This window comes from Micromys minutus (assembly GCF_963924665.1).
Source record: "Micromys minutus genome assembly, chromosome: 2".
Lineage (NCBI taxonomy): Eukaryota > Metazoa > Chordata > Mammalia > Rodentia > Muridae > Micromys > Micromys minutus.
This window is the reverse complement of record NC_137971.1, coordinates 40,833,707-40,850,020: the sequence shown is the minus strand read 5'-3', so window position 1 is coordinate 40,850,020 and position 16,314 is coordinate 40,833,707. Positions and strand designations below refer to the sequence as shown.

At 39.9% G+C, this 16,314-nt stretch overlaps 1 pseudogene across 1 annotated transcript; it reads left to right on the top strand.

The window, feature by feature from the left end:
* Nucleotides 1-4,545: 4,545 nt before the first annotated feature.
* Nucleotides 4,546-11,206, top strand: LOC308417533 (mothers against decapentaplegic homolog 2-like; annotated as a pseudogene). The gene is made up of 2 exons: nt 4,546-4,583; nt 10,151-11,206. The product of its transcript is annotated as a mothers against decapentaplegic homolog 2-like (transcript).
* Nucleotides 11,207-16,314: the final 5,108 nt, after the last annotated feature.

Sequence of the window (16,314 nt, the reverse complement as noted above, 5' to 3'; positions counted from 1 at the left end):
AAGTTTATCATGGGAAACTGAGATTATGGGTACCCTCTATTAATTTATATATTTAATTTTCTCCAAAGAAATGCATGTTGCCTTAATAGTAAGAAAAAAAATCAATGATCATTTGTTTCAGGATTTTTATGTTTTCATTTAGTTCTTAAATATTGTATACAATATATTTTGATCATATCCTTTGACCTTCCCCAGAAACTCCCAGATTCCTCACCACATTTCTACCTATCCAACTCCAAGTTCGTTGTCTCTTTTAAAAAACAAAACAACAAACAAACAAAGTACATGAGTGTATACACACACACACACACACACACACACACACACACACACAAAATGGAGTTCAATTTACATTGATTATATAAGATCCTGGGCATGGGGCCCGTTCTGGAGAGTAGTTGATGTACCTATTGTCAGTCAATCATGTAAAATTGATTTTCCCTCTTCCAGCAGCTATCAAATGCAAATAAACTATTTCTCACTTGGGGTCTTTGTTCACTTCCCCATTTCTCTATGCTGGGACAGTGTCTGGCTTGAGCTTGTGCAGGCCTTCTGCCTATTATCCCAGTCTTTGTGAGTTCACATGTGCAGCAGTTCTACAATGTCTAGAAACTGTTATGTCCTTGATGTCATCCACCATCTCTGTCTCTTATGATTTCTGCCTTCTCAACCAAATAGGCCCTTGAACTTTGAGGAAGGAAGTGTGATAAAGACATTCAATTCAGGGCCTCAAAGTCTCTCTTGATGGATTGTCCAGTTGTGGGTCTATATGATAATTACCATTTACTGCAAGAGGAAGCATATCTGATGAAAATTGACTAATGCTCTAATGACTAATGGGGTAGCAAAACAAAAACATCATTGGTAGCCTTTTATTTCTACGTTCATTTAGCAGAAATTATAGTACTAAGTTTTCTTCTAGGGTTCAATGCCTATCTAGTCTCAAGTTCTTGACTTCATTACAGTGTCAGGTATGGGTTCCACTCATAGAGAGGGCCTTAAACACTAGTATGTAAAAGTGGTTGGTTGGTCCTATATATTAATACCACTGTTACACCTGTAAATATATCCTGCAGGCAAGACAGCTGTTGTGGCGTACAGAGTTCAGAGCTGGGTGAGGTTAACAGTTACTTTTTCTTCTCTAACAGTGCACATAGCACTGAGCAGCCCAGTGAATGCTAGCCAGTAAGAGTGAATCTTCTAGTTGAGTGATAGCTCATTTTCAGTGACAGAGCTACTCGATGTCTTCAACAACAGGGTCTGAATACTGATTGTGGAGGGTAAGCAATTGCTTTGGCAATAACCTGTAATATTTTAGGGTGTCTAGGGTACCCATTAATCCAACAACTCAGAAAGATATGACCCCTTCCTGTTACTGCAGGGTTTCTATCTGGTAGCCTATGTTATCCAGTTTTCATATTGTTTCCTCCAATATATGGTAATTCCACTTAAAATCCTGTGTGTGTGTGTGTGTGTGTGTGTGTGTGTGTGTGTGTGTGTGTGTGTGTGTGTGTGGTCACTGGGATAAGAAAAGCTTACCTGTGTAAATGCTTGGTCCCCAGTTGTTGGAACTGTTTGGGAAAAATTAAGAGGTGTGACCTTGTTGGAATAAATGTGCCATTGGGTGAGGGGTTTTAAGGTTTCAAAAGACTTACTGTCATTCTCAGTACAGCCTCTGCCTCTTGCTTACAGCTTCAGGTGTGAGTTTTCATATGCTGCCCCTCCATCATGGCCTCTAGTCATCTGGAGCTAAACAATCAATAAAATGCTTTTTTAATAAATTTCCTTAGTTGTGATGTTTTATCACAGCAGTAGAATAGTATCTAGTACAATCTGTATGTATATTTATGTATATGTTTATTTATATTTTTAATTTTTCCTATGTTAATAAATGTTGCCTTAATGGTAAGGAAAAAAATTAATGACAATTTGTTTTTGTTTTGCTTTTAGTTTTTAAAACTGACATATATCCTCTCACTGAGCTGCAATGTCACCTCTTCGGCTGTCAAGTCCACGGGTGTTTAAGCTCTTTTCCCAAAGTTGTATTTTTTTATTAAAATTTCCTTTACAGAATGGTTCTTCTGCTTTTCTTTTTATAGAGATTTGTTTGTTTGTTATGCTGTAGCTGTCTTCAGACACACCAGAAGAGGGCATCAGATCACATTACAGATGGTTGTGAGCCACCATGTGGTTGCTGGGAATTGAACTCAGGACATATGGAAGAGGAGTCAGTGCCCTTAACCACTGAGCCACCTCTCCAGCCCCTCTTCTGCTTTTCAAAGGAATACATTGTGACTATTATTCTTCTCTCAATTCTTTCTGGAGTTTCCTATATGTAGAGAACCATGTAAACATGCTGGTTTGCATGCAGCTATACAGCCTATTTTTAATATAAGCTTTGCTTCTCTTTTTCCTTAATTACTATTTTTTTCCATTTCCATATACATAGATAGACCTTAGTCTATCCCTGTAGTTTGTTTATAGTTCTTGTTCACATAATTTTATACGGAGACTGGAAATACATATAGGTTGACACATGCCATCTTGCCATACATGTAAGGAAGTGAGTGTCGACCAAAACACTTGGGATGATAAAGAGATAGAAGGAAAAAGAAGCACATGTTTAAAAATTGCCCTTTGAAAGCTTCCACTTGCAATTTGTTTGGAATAAGGTACAATTTTTTTCAGGCTACTGCTTCTGTGAATTTATACTTAATAAATATGTGGCCTCATGGTGCTTCTGTTATATAAGGCTCCATCTATAACAAGTGAGAAGAACAACACACTGACCACATTAATGATTTTAAATGATACTAATGATAATAAAGCTCCTAAAAATGAAAAGGTAAAACCAAATGTGTATGTACAGAAACCCACTGTCTACCACAAGTCTTTATTGTTGAGAATTGGTGTCTTTCAAGATACTTGATCACACTGTGATCATGGGATTGTATACTGGACAAGCCTGTCTCTAGTATGGCTCAGTCCTAACACACTCGTTTAATCATAGGCTGTTGTAGGATATATGAGAGAGTGGGATGCAGTCAAAAGGGTGGATAGAGAGATCACAGGAAGTAGAAAGGAGGGGAATTCAATTGGAAAGGTTTTTAAGACTGTGAGAAAGGAGAACTGGCTTTTTCCTTTTGCAACATTGGTTGAGAAGAAAGGCTAGCTGGGTGCTTTCTCTGCCTGTCTGAGCTAGCAGGCTTTCACCCCAGCATTTGTCTCCCAAGCATTCATTTGGTAAGTTTGAACAATTGGAATCTTGTCTTAAAAACAACATTGATGAGATTTCCTTTGGAGCGTCACTGGGCATTTGAGTAGATGACAGCACCACCAACACAGACTGACAATAGGGTTCCTGCTGACAATTCGAGGAAATCAATCTTACTGTCTGTTGCAGCAAGAGAACTACAGTGGGTCTGCAGATTATCATATCTCAACAAGAAGGCCTTGTCTTATACTTTTCTACAGAAATATGTAGAAACTTGTTATAAATGGAATAGTTTGCCCTTAAATTGATTTTGCAATCAGAAATCTCAATCATCTTAAAAGGGGATGTTTATCTGTGTATAGCTAGTTTCATGAGGACAAACAATCCAGCTGGCCAGACACAAGACAAAGCATAAAAACTTCTGTGTATACCCTTGGTCTGACCCTGGGCTTTCAGTTGCAAGAAGAGTTCAGTGAGGATAGCAAATCTCTTCTACATTATATTTGAGGTGGTGATTATCTGCATGTATTAATCAGGGCTTGCTAAATAAATAGAGCTGATAGAATGAAACGAACACATTGTGGGGGTTGGGGTGTATGTGCTGGTGAGGGTGGGGGGTGTGTGTGTGTGTGTGTGTGTGTGTGTGTGTGTGTGTGTGTGTGTAGAATGTATTAGAATGAATTACAGATCTAGCTAGTCCAAATGGCTTTTTCGTGATATCTAAGAATCCAGTAGTCCACAAGCCTAGATATCTCAGTTGGTCTTCAATATATGTGGGAATACCAAAGAAGTTGGCAGAAATCAAAAGCTTTGTTTCTCATGTCCTATATATAGGCTTCCCCAAGAAGATACCCTCAGATTCAGATGTGGTCTTTCAACTTCAAATGATCTGATTCAAATTTTCTCACAAATGTGTCCAACCGCTTGGGTTTTTAGTCAACTCTATATGTAGTCAAAGTTGGTGGCCCCATAGCAAGTCATAAAATCATTTCCTTAATTTGAGAAGTAAATGAATATGTTGCATAAATTCTTGAGTCTATATATCAGAAATCACACTCACTCCTCTGAGTAAAACTTAAGATATAAATCTTAAGATCTATCCATAGCCATAGTCGGCCATGTGGGAAAAGTAGATTTTTATTGAGAAAGATGAGAAATAATGCTGGTAGAGAAGTCAAAGACTGGGAATCTTAGCTGTGTTCAAGTTCTTGCTTCCACCTTGTCTCCTGTCACCTTCAAATGCCCTAGAGAATGATGGCTCTGAGGTTGGATCTCTGCAACCTGTGTCCCGGTCTTAGTTGACACAAACAGTATGCATCACTCTCACAATGATGTCGGGACATAAAGAGCGAAGCACAGGAAGCAGAAGGTGAATATTCTCTCACAACTTAGACTGTGATCAACACCCTAATCAGTCTCCTGGTCATAAACTCTCTGTTTTAGACCTGCCCATAGAAACAAGAATCTCAAGTTCATTAGATAAAATTTTGTCAAAAAAAATGCTTTTTGCTACATGTGTGGCTTAATTTCACTGTAATTCATCTTGAAAGAATAAAAATTGTAACTTCTGTGCTCAGAAGATGGGTCGATCAGTAAGTAAGAGTACTTGCTGCACAAGTGGAAAGGCTTGGGTTTCAGCTCATAGACCCAAATTTAAAAAAAGAAAAGAGGCCTGGCAATGTCATTCTGTGGGAAGAGACAGAGGATATATGAGGCTTATTTCCAGTCAGTCTAGCCCCACGTTAGAAGAGAGACCTTGCCTGAGTAACTTAAAGCAGGCAGGGATAGAGTAGGACATCTAATGTCCTCCTCTGGTCTCATACATATGAATGTACCCCATAGGTAAGGTCACCACACTCACACACATATACACAGTTTTTAAAATTGAGCTAATACTATTGCTGATGCCAAGAAGTACTTACTGGTAGGAACCAGATATGGATGCCTCCTCAGAGTCATACAGATACAGCGGAGCATACTTAAAGCTAACCATCGAACTGAACATGGAGAGCCCAATGAAAGTGCTAGAGAAAAAACTGAAGGAGCAGAAAGAGTTTGCAACCTCATGAGAAGAACAATATTATCAACCAAGCAAGTCCTCCACAACTCCCATGGAGTAAAACACCAACCATTGAGCACACATGGAGAGACCCATGACTCCAGCTGTATATGTAGCAGAGGACAGCAGTGACTGGCATCAATGTGAGAAGAGGCCTTTGGTCCAGTGAGGGCATGTTTTCCCAATGTAGGGGAATGCCAAGGCACTGAGGTGGGGAGAATGATTGGGAGAGGGCGCACCTTCGTGGAGACAAGTGGGGGGGGACAGGAATGGGGAGGGAAGGGATAACATTTGAAATGTAAATACAGAGAGTATCCAATAAAATAGTTTTTAAATGGAGCTAATAGAGCAAAGATGCTAAAATTAACATCAAACTAAGCACATATCCACACATTTACCTACTTCTCTTCTGCAGAGGAACAGGCTTTTGAAAGGAGACTATTGTCAATGTGCTGCTTGGATTTGAAAATTTAGTTATCTGTATTTATATTACTGGTCATCATTTTTTAAATGTTTAAATAAAATGTTTTACAACTTTCAGAAAACTTGTCAGAATACCAGTCTGTCACCGAATGAAAATGAAATATTTTTTAAAGACACATCTTGCCTGCTTTCTAAAAAAGTAGCTACTACTTTCATTCCTAGCCAGAAAAACTAAATCAAGCATGCATATAATCCACAGACAGGATTATCCACAAGAATAACCAAAAAGAAGGCATATATTACAAGGAGTTTATTTGCATGAAGTTGGGGACTGCTTAGTCTACAAATCTGCAGGTGAGCATGTGGGGGAGAAAAGTAAAGAGACTCGGGGGCTCATAGACTGTCAGGAATCAGTCATAAAGTAGATGGAGTTGCAGATGATAAGAATTCATCTTCCGTTCCACTCTGCTTTTCCACTAATGTAAAATATCCCGCAGACATGAGGGCACTTCAGTTTAGTAAAATCCTCTCTTTAAAAGTCCATATCACTTAAACATACCCTGTCTAAGACACATGAAGTTAACCGTCACTTGTGAATATGTCCTCTCAAAGTCAGGCCCTCTCTGCATCAGGAAGTCTGGTTCTCACTTGCTCCCATGGTTTATGATGTTCCTCAGCAGAGGACATCTTTTGGTTACCCAAAGATGGCAGACACAAGCTGAAAGTATCAAGCATTAATGTTTCAGGGGTCATCCTTAACCAAGAAAATGGGAAAGTTGATGGAGAACTCCAAAGTTTTTGTGTTTGGGGAAGCATGCAGAAGCCCATCTCCTCCATCTTTAATGGGAAAAATCCCTGCCTACTCTGTCACAGTGTTTCCCAAGATCTCCTCTAAAGACAAGGCTTGCACCTGACCCCTTGTCCTGTACCTGTTTTAGATACAACCTACTTGAAGACAGTCTACAAGCAAGCTGTTTCACTCTATCTCACTCCTACCCTCCCTTCTATTCCCATCTTAATGTCATTGAAACATCTCTTTATCTCTTTAATTCATTTCATTTTTAAGGGACTCTCTATTTGCATTGAGAGAAAAGAAATGGGACTATCTATGTTTTTACTTTTTTTCTACCCAAGGACTACATGTTGATGTGAATGTGGCAGTGACATTTTAAAACAACTAGTAATGCTTTTTGTTGGTAGGTAGGTAGGTAAGTAGGTAGGTAGGTTGGTTGTTTGTTTGTTTGGTTGGTTGGTTGGTTGGTTGATTGGTTGGTTGGTTGGTTGGTTGGTTGGTTGGTGGATGGGTGGGTGGGTTGGTTGTTGTGTGGGTGGGTGGGTGGTTTGGTTTGGTTGGTGGGTGGGTAGGTTGATTGGTTGGTTGGTTGATTGGTGGGTTGGTTGGGTGGTTTGTTGGTTGATTGGTGGGTTGGTTGGATGGTTGGTGGTTTGATTTTTCTGTCTTAGAGATAAGGTCTCACTCTGTAGCCAGTACTACCCTAACATTGTCTATGTAGCTCAAACTAGACTCAAACTTATAGTAACCCTCCTTTATTCAGATTTCCCAAGTGCTGGAATTATGTGTGAGCTACAGTACCCAGTACTGATACCATTGATGGACTTTTAGGAGACAGTTTTGGACTTGTAGAGTGATGGTAGACCACCCTTCCCAATTTGACAACCAAAAACAGAAATAATAGTGAAAAGCAAAGAAAGGAGATTTATTGGATGTGGCACAATAGGAAGAAAACCAGATAAGAAATTCCAGTTACCCAACTTCCTGCTAACATGAGCTTTAAGTTTAGGCAGAGAAAGAACTGGAAAAGGGCAGAGCTATGCATGAATAAGCAGTTATAGTCAAGGCAAGGTCTAGTTGATCATTGTCTCAGCTGTGTTTCTTAAAGGTGATTTGAAGAGGTTCGTATTTCTTGCAGGAATAATCTAGTCCCCATAGAATGATCACTTCTATTTTACAGTGCAGCTTCACTATCAAAAATAATTATCCACATTTGAGGAGTACTCTTACCTAATGCACCCAAACATGTTAGCTACATTTTAGGGCAATGATTCTTACCTTTATGCCTTTAGCCTTAAGAAGAAATACAAGATAAGTATCACCAAATATGCAAGGCTAGAAAGATAGCTCAATGGATAAATGCACAGACCATACAAGCAGGAGAACCTGAGTTAGCATCCCCAAAATCCACATAAGGCCAGAAACAGCAGTGTGCATCAATGATCACAGTGCTCCTGGGGCAAAATGCAGGCAGAGACAGGAGACTTCCCAGAAGCCTGAGAACCAGCTAGCCCATCATGGAAAACAAGGAACAACAAAGACACTTTCAGAATGAAAAGTGAAATACAGAAAACCACAACCAATAAGAACACAGAGATGTGGAGCCTTATGGATACATACATTATGGATACATTTACAAAATACTCTCACACATAATGTTCAGGGAACATTGCAGAACTGGAAATTGAATGACTGTGAGAGCCAAAGGGTCAGGAAATCTGTTGTCAGATTGTGCCTCCTATAAATGTCAGAAGCTATGCCCACAAAATCTCACCAACATGATTGTCTAAACATAAGCTGAACAAGGACAACACTAACAAGCCAAAGCAGATAAGAGAACGTTCAGAAGGACTCGTACTACACAGGAACTGTGGGCAGCTAAGGAATGTGGAGAGTGGAAGAAATAGTCTTCCCCAGAAAAGAGACATCAATTGGTTATCCAATACCAAATGCTCGGCCCTGAAAAATGCATACTTAGCATATTATATTTAAGAACATTTATGTATATACATATAGTTATATACATACTAAAATAACTAATTATAAAAGTCCATAAAGTTGAAAAAAAGCAAGGAGGGGTATTTGGGAAGGTTTGGAGGTGAAGGGGCAAATAATGTCATTATATTATAATCTAAAAAATAAAAATAATAAATAAGATGTAAGTTGAGGACCTGTACGCAAGATTGTTATCTGACCTCCACACACATGTCGCAATATGTGCCAGTTTCATGCCACACACACACACACACAAATTCACATTTTCATTCAGAATTAAACAAGAGGCTAATTCAAAGTAAAAAAGACATGGAAAAAAATGAAGGCAGAGATGCCAGGTTTTTATCCTGCTTTTAGTTACCTCAATGAGGAATCAATGTATTCTCAGCAAAAGTATTTTTCATTTAACTTTATAAAGACTACCTACATCTATAAAACCGAGCAAAGGCATTCACAGACACAGATGCTCAATCTACTTCCTCTAGTAGAACTGAGCACATGAATCACAAACCTCAGGCCTCTTCCATCACAAAAAGTCGGACGGCCATTAAACTGAACATTAGCATCCAAGTGGAGCGTTTAGCCACAGATCCAAACCTGAATTCAAATGCCCACACATAGCAAGTCACACTACTGTCAAGCCTTGAGTTCATCACATCAGACACTCCTGTCCTTAGGGATGATCCACAGCCATGGTAGCTCAAGGAGAGACCAAGCTTGAATGACACTTGACATTTGGTAATTGAAATCTCTACACTTGAGTCAATCCAGGGTCATGCTTTTGCCTAATTAGTTATTATTTATAATGCAATGAGATATTGGCTTTCAGAACTTAATTTTACTATATTTTATACCTAGTGTAAGTATATAAGAGACACCCATATCTCTGAGGATTTTCAGCTGTCTAACTTGTTTTCAAGTTTTGGGCAGTTTTGTTTCTTGCTATTAGGAACCTGCATCACACTAGACTTTCAGGTAGAAATTAGGTCTATATAATAATCTATATGAACTTATAATTTAATCCAGTCAATAAGTATTTATTCTGTATCAGATGTTACAGACTGTCGAGTGAGCACAAGAGGAAAAGAGCTCTCAGAGATCATGTCTGGATTGGAGGAACATCTGAGCTAACAGGAACAAGACATTATGTGCTCTTAAGCATGAGCTAAGAATCACTTGGCAATTATATGTCAATGCTGGTTCCTCCTCTCCTCATCCCTCCAGAGTCTGGCTCTGGAGGTTTCCAGGAAGGAAATTGGAATGGTTAAAAAGTAAGCCAACATGGGGCACAGTGGCGGGGGAGCAGCTCGCCAGCCTCCCAAAGATTTACCGGGTAGTTTCTGAGTGTGGATTGTTACCCTTTGTAAGAAAATGTCGTCCATCTTGCCACTCCTCCAGTGAAGAGACTTCAGGGATAGAAAAAATCAGCCAGTGGGTCTAGAGGAGCGGGTGATGGAAAACAGAATGGACAGGAAGAAAAGCGGTGTGAAGAAGCTAAAGAAACAGGACAATTAGATAAACTTGAGAAAGCCATCACAGCTCAGAATTGCAATGCTAAGTGTGTCACCAAACCAAGCACTTGCTGTCAAATTTGGGGACCGAGTATAGCAAATACGGTAGATCAGTGGGACACAACAGGCCTTTACAGCTTCTCTGAACAAACCAGGTCTCTTGATGGCCGTCTTCAAGTGTCACACTGGAAAGGACTGCCACATGTTACATATTGCCAGCTGAGGCGCTGGCCCGACCTTCACAGTCAGCATGAGTTCTAGGCAATCGAAAACTGAATATGCTTCCAATCTGGAAAAAGATGAAGTATGTGTAAGTCCTTACCAGAGGGTGGAGATACCAGTCTCGCCTCATCTTAGTGCCTCGGGTACACAGAGAGGTTCTAACAGAGCTGTGGCATCTGGCTGACTATACCCAATCCATTCCAGAAAATGAAAATTTCCCAGCAAGAATTCAGCCACAGAGTAATTGCAACCCAGAAACACCACCACCTGGATATATCCATGAAGATGGAGAAACAAATGACCAGCAATTGAACCACAGTATGGACACAGGCTCTCCTGCTGAACTGTCTCCTATTGCTCTTTCTCCTGTCAATCACAGCCTGGATTTGCAGCCAGTTACTTACTCGGAACCTACCTGTTGGTGTTCAGTCGTATATTATGAACTAAACCAGAGGGTTGGAGAGACATTCCATGCGTCACAGCCCTCGCTCACTGAACACAGCTTTACAGATCCATCAGACTTGGAGAGGTTCTGCTGAGGTTTGCTCTCCAGTGTTAACTGAAATCCTACTGTAGAGATGACAAAAAGGCACATTGGAAGGGGAGTGCGCTTGTATTACATAGGTGGGGAAGTGTTTGCCGAGTGCCTACGTGATAGTGCAATCTTTGTGCAGTGCCCCAACTGTAACCAGAGATACAGCTGGCACCCTGCGACCATGTGTAAGATCCCACCAGGCTGTAACCTGAAGATGTTCAGCAACCAAGAGTTTGCTGCTCTTCTGGCTCAGTCTGTTAACCAGGGCTTTGAAGCCATTTATCAGTTAACTGGAATGTGCACCATAAGAAAGAGCTTCGGGAAGGGGTGGGGAGCAGAATACCCGAGGCAGACAGTGACAAGTACTCCTTGGTGGATTGAACTTCATCTGAATGGCCCCCTGCAGCGGATGCACAAAGTATTAACTCGGATGAGCTCCCCTTCAGTGCAATAAAGTCTAAAGTCCACCACGGGTGGAGCTCATCAAAAGACTTCAAGTAACAACTCTTCCGTCATCGTATTTGTGTATGATCCTGTGAACTGTTACCTACCCAAAATTTCCAGAGCAAAAACAGCACTTGAGGTCTCATTAGTTAAAGCACCTTGTGGAATCTGTTTCCTATATTTGAATATTAGATGGGAAAATCTAGAAATACCCTCCCCAGAGGGGAAAAGAAGCCTTAAAGACTTAATGATGTCTTGGTGGACATAAGACAGTGTCCAAAGGTTATTACTAACAGGAGTAGTTGTGTCCGGGTGATTTGTCCAGACCCAGTATTGCAGTACTGTTTGTAGACATTCTTAGTTTGCATAAATTACAAAAACTACTCCCAGAACTTCCCCAAGACATGGTTTACAGACTATATAACTGGACAGTTTCTCTAGGGGCTAGATTTTCTGTTCTAATTCTCAGAAGATAAGCAATTACCATTCTTGTATGTACCACATGAATGCATGAAGACTGAAATGCATGAAGGTTAAAAGAGAAGCATTCATTGATCACATGCTGTAGTAAGAAACAAAATGCTAGAGTTCTGAAGGAGTCTAAAATACTCCTTTAAATTAAAATATAATTAGACCATTCGCCTCTTCCTTTTATTCCCTCCAACCTTCTCTTGCTCCATCTCAAATTCATGCCCTCTTTTTTTATTTGTTATTGTCACGTGTGTGTGTGTGTTGCTAAATATTTACACACAGCCCTCTCAGTCCTTTAGTGCTACTTGTACAGATATGGTTTCTGGGCTGACCACTTGGTATTAACTACCCAATTAGGATGAAAATACCTGGGGAAAGATTATTTCACCCATTGTCAGATTTCTTAGTTGTCCATAATTTTTTTGTCTAAAGGGTGGGACCTTATAAAATTTTTCTATTCTTTGTTCACATGTATGACAGTTTTGTACATTTTCAGCTCTTGTTTAGGTGGCCATATTGGTAGGATTTTTTGGATGAAGCTTCCTCTTTGTTTATAGAAATATACGAAAGTCACAACATATTTCTAATAACCCTGATTCTTAGAATCTTTCCACTCTCTCTTTCATGAAATTCCCTTAGCTCTAGAATTGAGATGAAAATGTATCAACTGAGGCTGGGCACCTGGTGCTCATTGTTCTCTGTATTTAGACTAGCTATGGTTGTCACAATGGCCTCCATCTGCTGGTAGGATAACTTTCTTTGATGAGAGATGAAAGCTACACTTACCTGTGGCTATGAACATCATTGAAGTCAGGAGTTATGCTGGTTTAGGAAAGTGTCGGTGGTTGGTTCTCCCCTGAAATACATAACCTCATTAGCCCCAGGTATTTGGCTAGGTTTCCAATAGCAGATAAGATTCCCCTCCTAGGTAGTGGACCTTAAGTCCAATTACAGAGCTATTGGTTACCCCTAAAGTCTCAGTGAGTGCTGCTATTGCATCCTTGAGAATGTCTTGATATGCCGGTCCTTGTTGTGGTTCACATGTACCACAGCAGGGTAAGACTATAAGTTGCTTCTCTCCCTTAGCAGTTTGCACAGCTCTTTCTGGTACTATTAGGGCTAGTCTTCAGGGAGAAGGTGTTCACCCATCCAACTTGGACCCTTTAGATCCTTTGTCTGAAGTGCATGATGTCTTCAGTAACAGCAACTTGTCATCTACCTCTCGGAGGCAACCGGGGGCAATAGCAATGACCTATATCGTTTGAGGAGTCTCTTGGACAATAAAAATAAAGTCTCCCTAGAGATTTTCTTAGATAGTCTATGGTTCATTGTCATTTAAATTATATGTGTACATATGTGTATATGCATACATATAGAACTACATTATTACATGTAGTTTTATCTCAATAAGTAATAACATAATTTCTGTGGCTTTTTCCTTAGTGCTATTTTTCCTCCTCCCCTCTTTTCTTCTATATTGACTGCCCTCCTATGTCCCCAGCTAAAGTCTTCATTTTTCTCATTTTCATCTACAAAAAAATATTCGACAATAAATGTATGAAGACCTGTAGTTTGCTATTCAGTTGAGTTCCCAGAATGTTTACTCATACACCTGCACATTAAGTATTTGTATCATTATTTCCTGTTGTAAAAATGACTATTGGGATTTATGTTAGTGACTATACCTATTTCTGCCACTTCAATAATTATTGTAATAAATGATAAATCTTATAAGATCATCAAATAAATGAGAAAATACATGAATGAACAATTGAATTGCCAAATATATTGACTGGAATCTTGAGTATGTTTTCTTTCTTTCTTATCCTGCAAGTGATGAATTTTTCTCTCTGAGACAATGCTAATATTAAAAGAAAGAAAGGTGTCAATGAATGGAAAGCCAGACAGATGTTGGCAGCTGCTTGGAGAAGTCCAAAGTGCTCCTTACTATATGGCTTCCTCAATAGTAAGACCTCAACTCTGGCTACATTTCAAATCAAATCTAGAAAAGATTTATTAAAAGATGCATGTAAGATGGTCTACTGCTAGCTGCTCTAGCAGCCGACTTATGTAAAGTTTGCACATTGTACCCTAATTTCATGGCAAAAGCCCTTTATCTTGAGTTCATCCCCCACTGAAATGAAGATCATTGATGAAAATGACAGGGAAAAGCACCACTGTTTACTTAGGTACCACTGCCCTCTGCTGGCCAGAATTAGAAGTTTCTCTGTGAACGGATGTGATTTTCCAGAATCTCTGGATAGAAACTTACAGTTATTTGTAATCTAATCAAATGTAGATGTAAAACTAGCTTAATTAGTTTAGGATGGTTGTTGTTGTTGTTGCTGCTGCTGCTGCTGCTGCTGCTGCTGCTGTGGCCTAAGGTTCAAATATGACTAAACACGGCACTGTAATATTTTGATTGTTATGGATTTCTTTGCACGTTGTTTTGAATTGACGAGTAGTAATTCCACATATTTATGAGGTACAAGGTGGTACTTCAGCACTTGAATATGTAATGTAGCCATCAAATCAAGTGATTAATAGTATAATCCTTTAATACACTTATCAATTCTTTTTGTTGAGAACATTCAAAAACCCTTTCTCCTGGACTTCTCAAAACTCCTTTGAACTATTCAAGCAATGTTACTCACCCTCACCAACGTCTGTGCAGTAAAACGTCACCAATCACTCTCCTGATCTAATTTTCCTTTGAATGATTGGTTAACCTCTGGCTGCCGTGCTTCCCCAAAGTCCACTAATCACCATTGACACTTTTATAACGGTCCTACATGCCGCATAAAATAATTACAGATCCCAATGAGTTAACTATGAACTATGTAACTATGAACATTGGACTAAGGTCTTAAGAGGATTAGAAGAAATAAGCAGAGCACATTGCCTTCAGGGATCAGCAGTTTGTGAAAAGTGAGAGTATTTCAAAAGTAAGTGTGTAAATACTGTTCTAAACCTTAACTCTAGTAAGGTCAAGTTTACTTAGAAAAAGAGCCACATAAGGACACTTGTAATCTGGGTAGAAGATGTGGGAATCTGTTCACAGGGGGTAGCAGGGCATTATCTGAATCTTGAAATGATTAAATATTATGAAGTAGAATTAGGAAGGAGGGGTAGGGAGTAAAATTTAGAAATGTGAAAGGTGTAAGGAAAGGTGTACAGGGTTGTATTCTGGGGGGAGGGGGAGAGGAGTCGAGGGAGAGAGAAGTGGGAGGGGAGAAGGGAGAAGGAGGGGAAGAGAAGGAGAGGGGGAGAGAGAGACAGACAGAAAGAGGGGAAGAGGGAAGAGAGAGGAGAGAGAAAAGGAATGTTCTAGATCATCTACAACACAGGGCACACATAGAACCAGAGGGACCTAGTAAAGCAGACACAAACGCAGGCACAAGTCTCTCCCATGCCAAGCAGAAAGCTCTGTGCTCATCTGTCTACTAGACGGGAAAAGGCAACATGAAGGAGACAAGAGCACTGACAGTAAATATGCCTTCTCAGGAAGAGAACCAGCGAGTGGAATGTGGAGGAAAGACTCGGATGCAAACCAGAATGTTTGTAAGCCAATGTTTACAGGAGGAGAAGAGCAAAAAGAAAAGAATCTTAGTGAAATTTCGGAACTCGACAGAACAACAGATGAAAAGCAGGATAGTGACCAAAGGGGTGTGGAAGGCACAGGACGAGGCGTGGGCACTGGTGCCCACTGTAGTAGGACACTGAGTCAAAGTGATGCCAAAGGGCCCAAAGGAAATAACAGCACGGCAGCAAGAGAAATGAAGTGAGTGTGCGTTTGTAATCTACAGACATTCCAATTGTTCAGTAGATGTGAATAGCGCGAGAGTTCGTTGTTAGAAGACATAAAGAAATACTTTATTGGTGTAATACTATTTTTTTTAATTAGGCAGGAGCCTGGTTTGAAACGAAGCCACATTTTACCCTTGTGTATTTTATTGAAATGAGGTTTTAATGGAAATGGTATGAATCTCTGGGCTTTCAAAACTGCTGGTTTTATTAGAGTTACTTGAGAGTAAGTATAAACACAGTGTGACAGCAAATGCTTCCCAGGAATGTTATCTCTGTATAATACAGCTCCGGTTCTTATTTATTGTGGCTTACGAGGAATAAGGTTTTATATGTTATTATAATCCCAAAGTTATGTTGCTCCAAACTCTTACCAGCTTACTGTTAAAACAAAGAGATCTCCAAATAAAAATTTCAGAGATGCTATTTTCTGACAGTCACCAGCCCAAGCCCAAGGTGAAGCGCCCTCAGTCAGCAGCTCACGAGATACCTGCCTAAGAGCTTTAGTTTATTCCTGCCCTGGGGACCCAAATGCCTTAGAAGATCCCTTCAAATCCCAGAACACAGCTTGTCAAGATGCCTGGCCTCCTCCTGGTACCACTGACCTTCTGCTTCTCCGTGTCCAAACCCTACACAGGAGGAGGGCCGGTTCTCAGAACAACGATTCTCCCAAACTGGCTTTTCTAGCTCTTGATTTCAAAATCAACAAATTTAAGATTTGGTTTTTGGTTTTGTTTTTGCTTTGTTTGTTGTAATTTTTTTCATAGTTTATTCACGTCTGTCAATTTGTCCCCATCATACAAAGGTGAATTTCAAGCTACGTTAGACAGACACTGGTGTGAG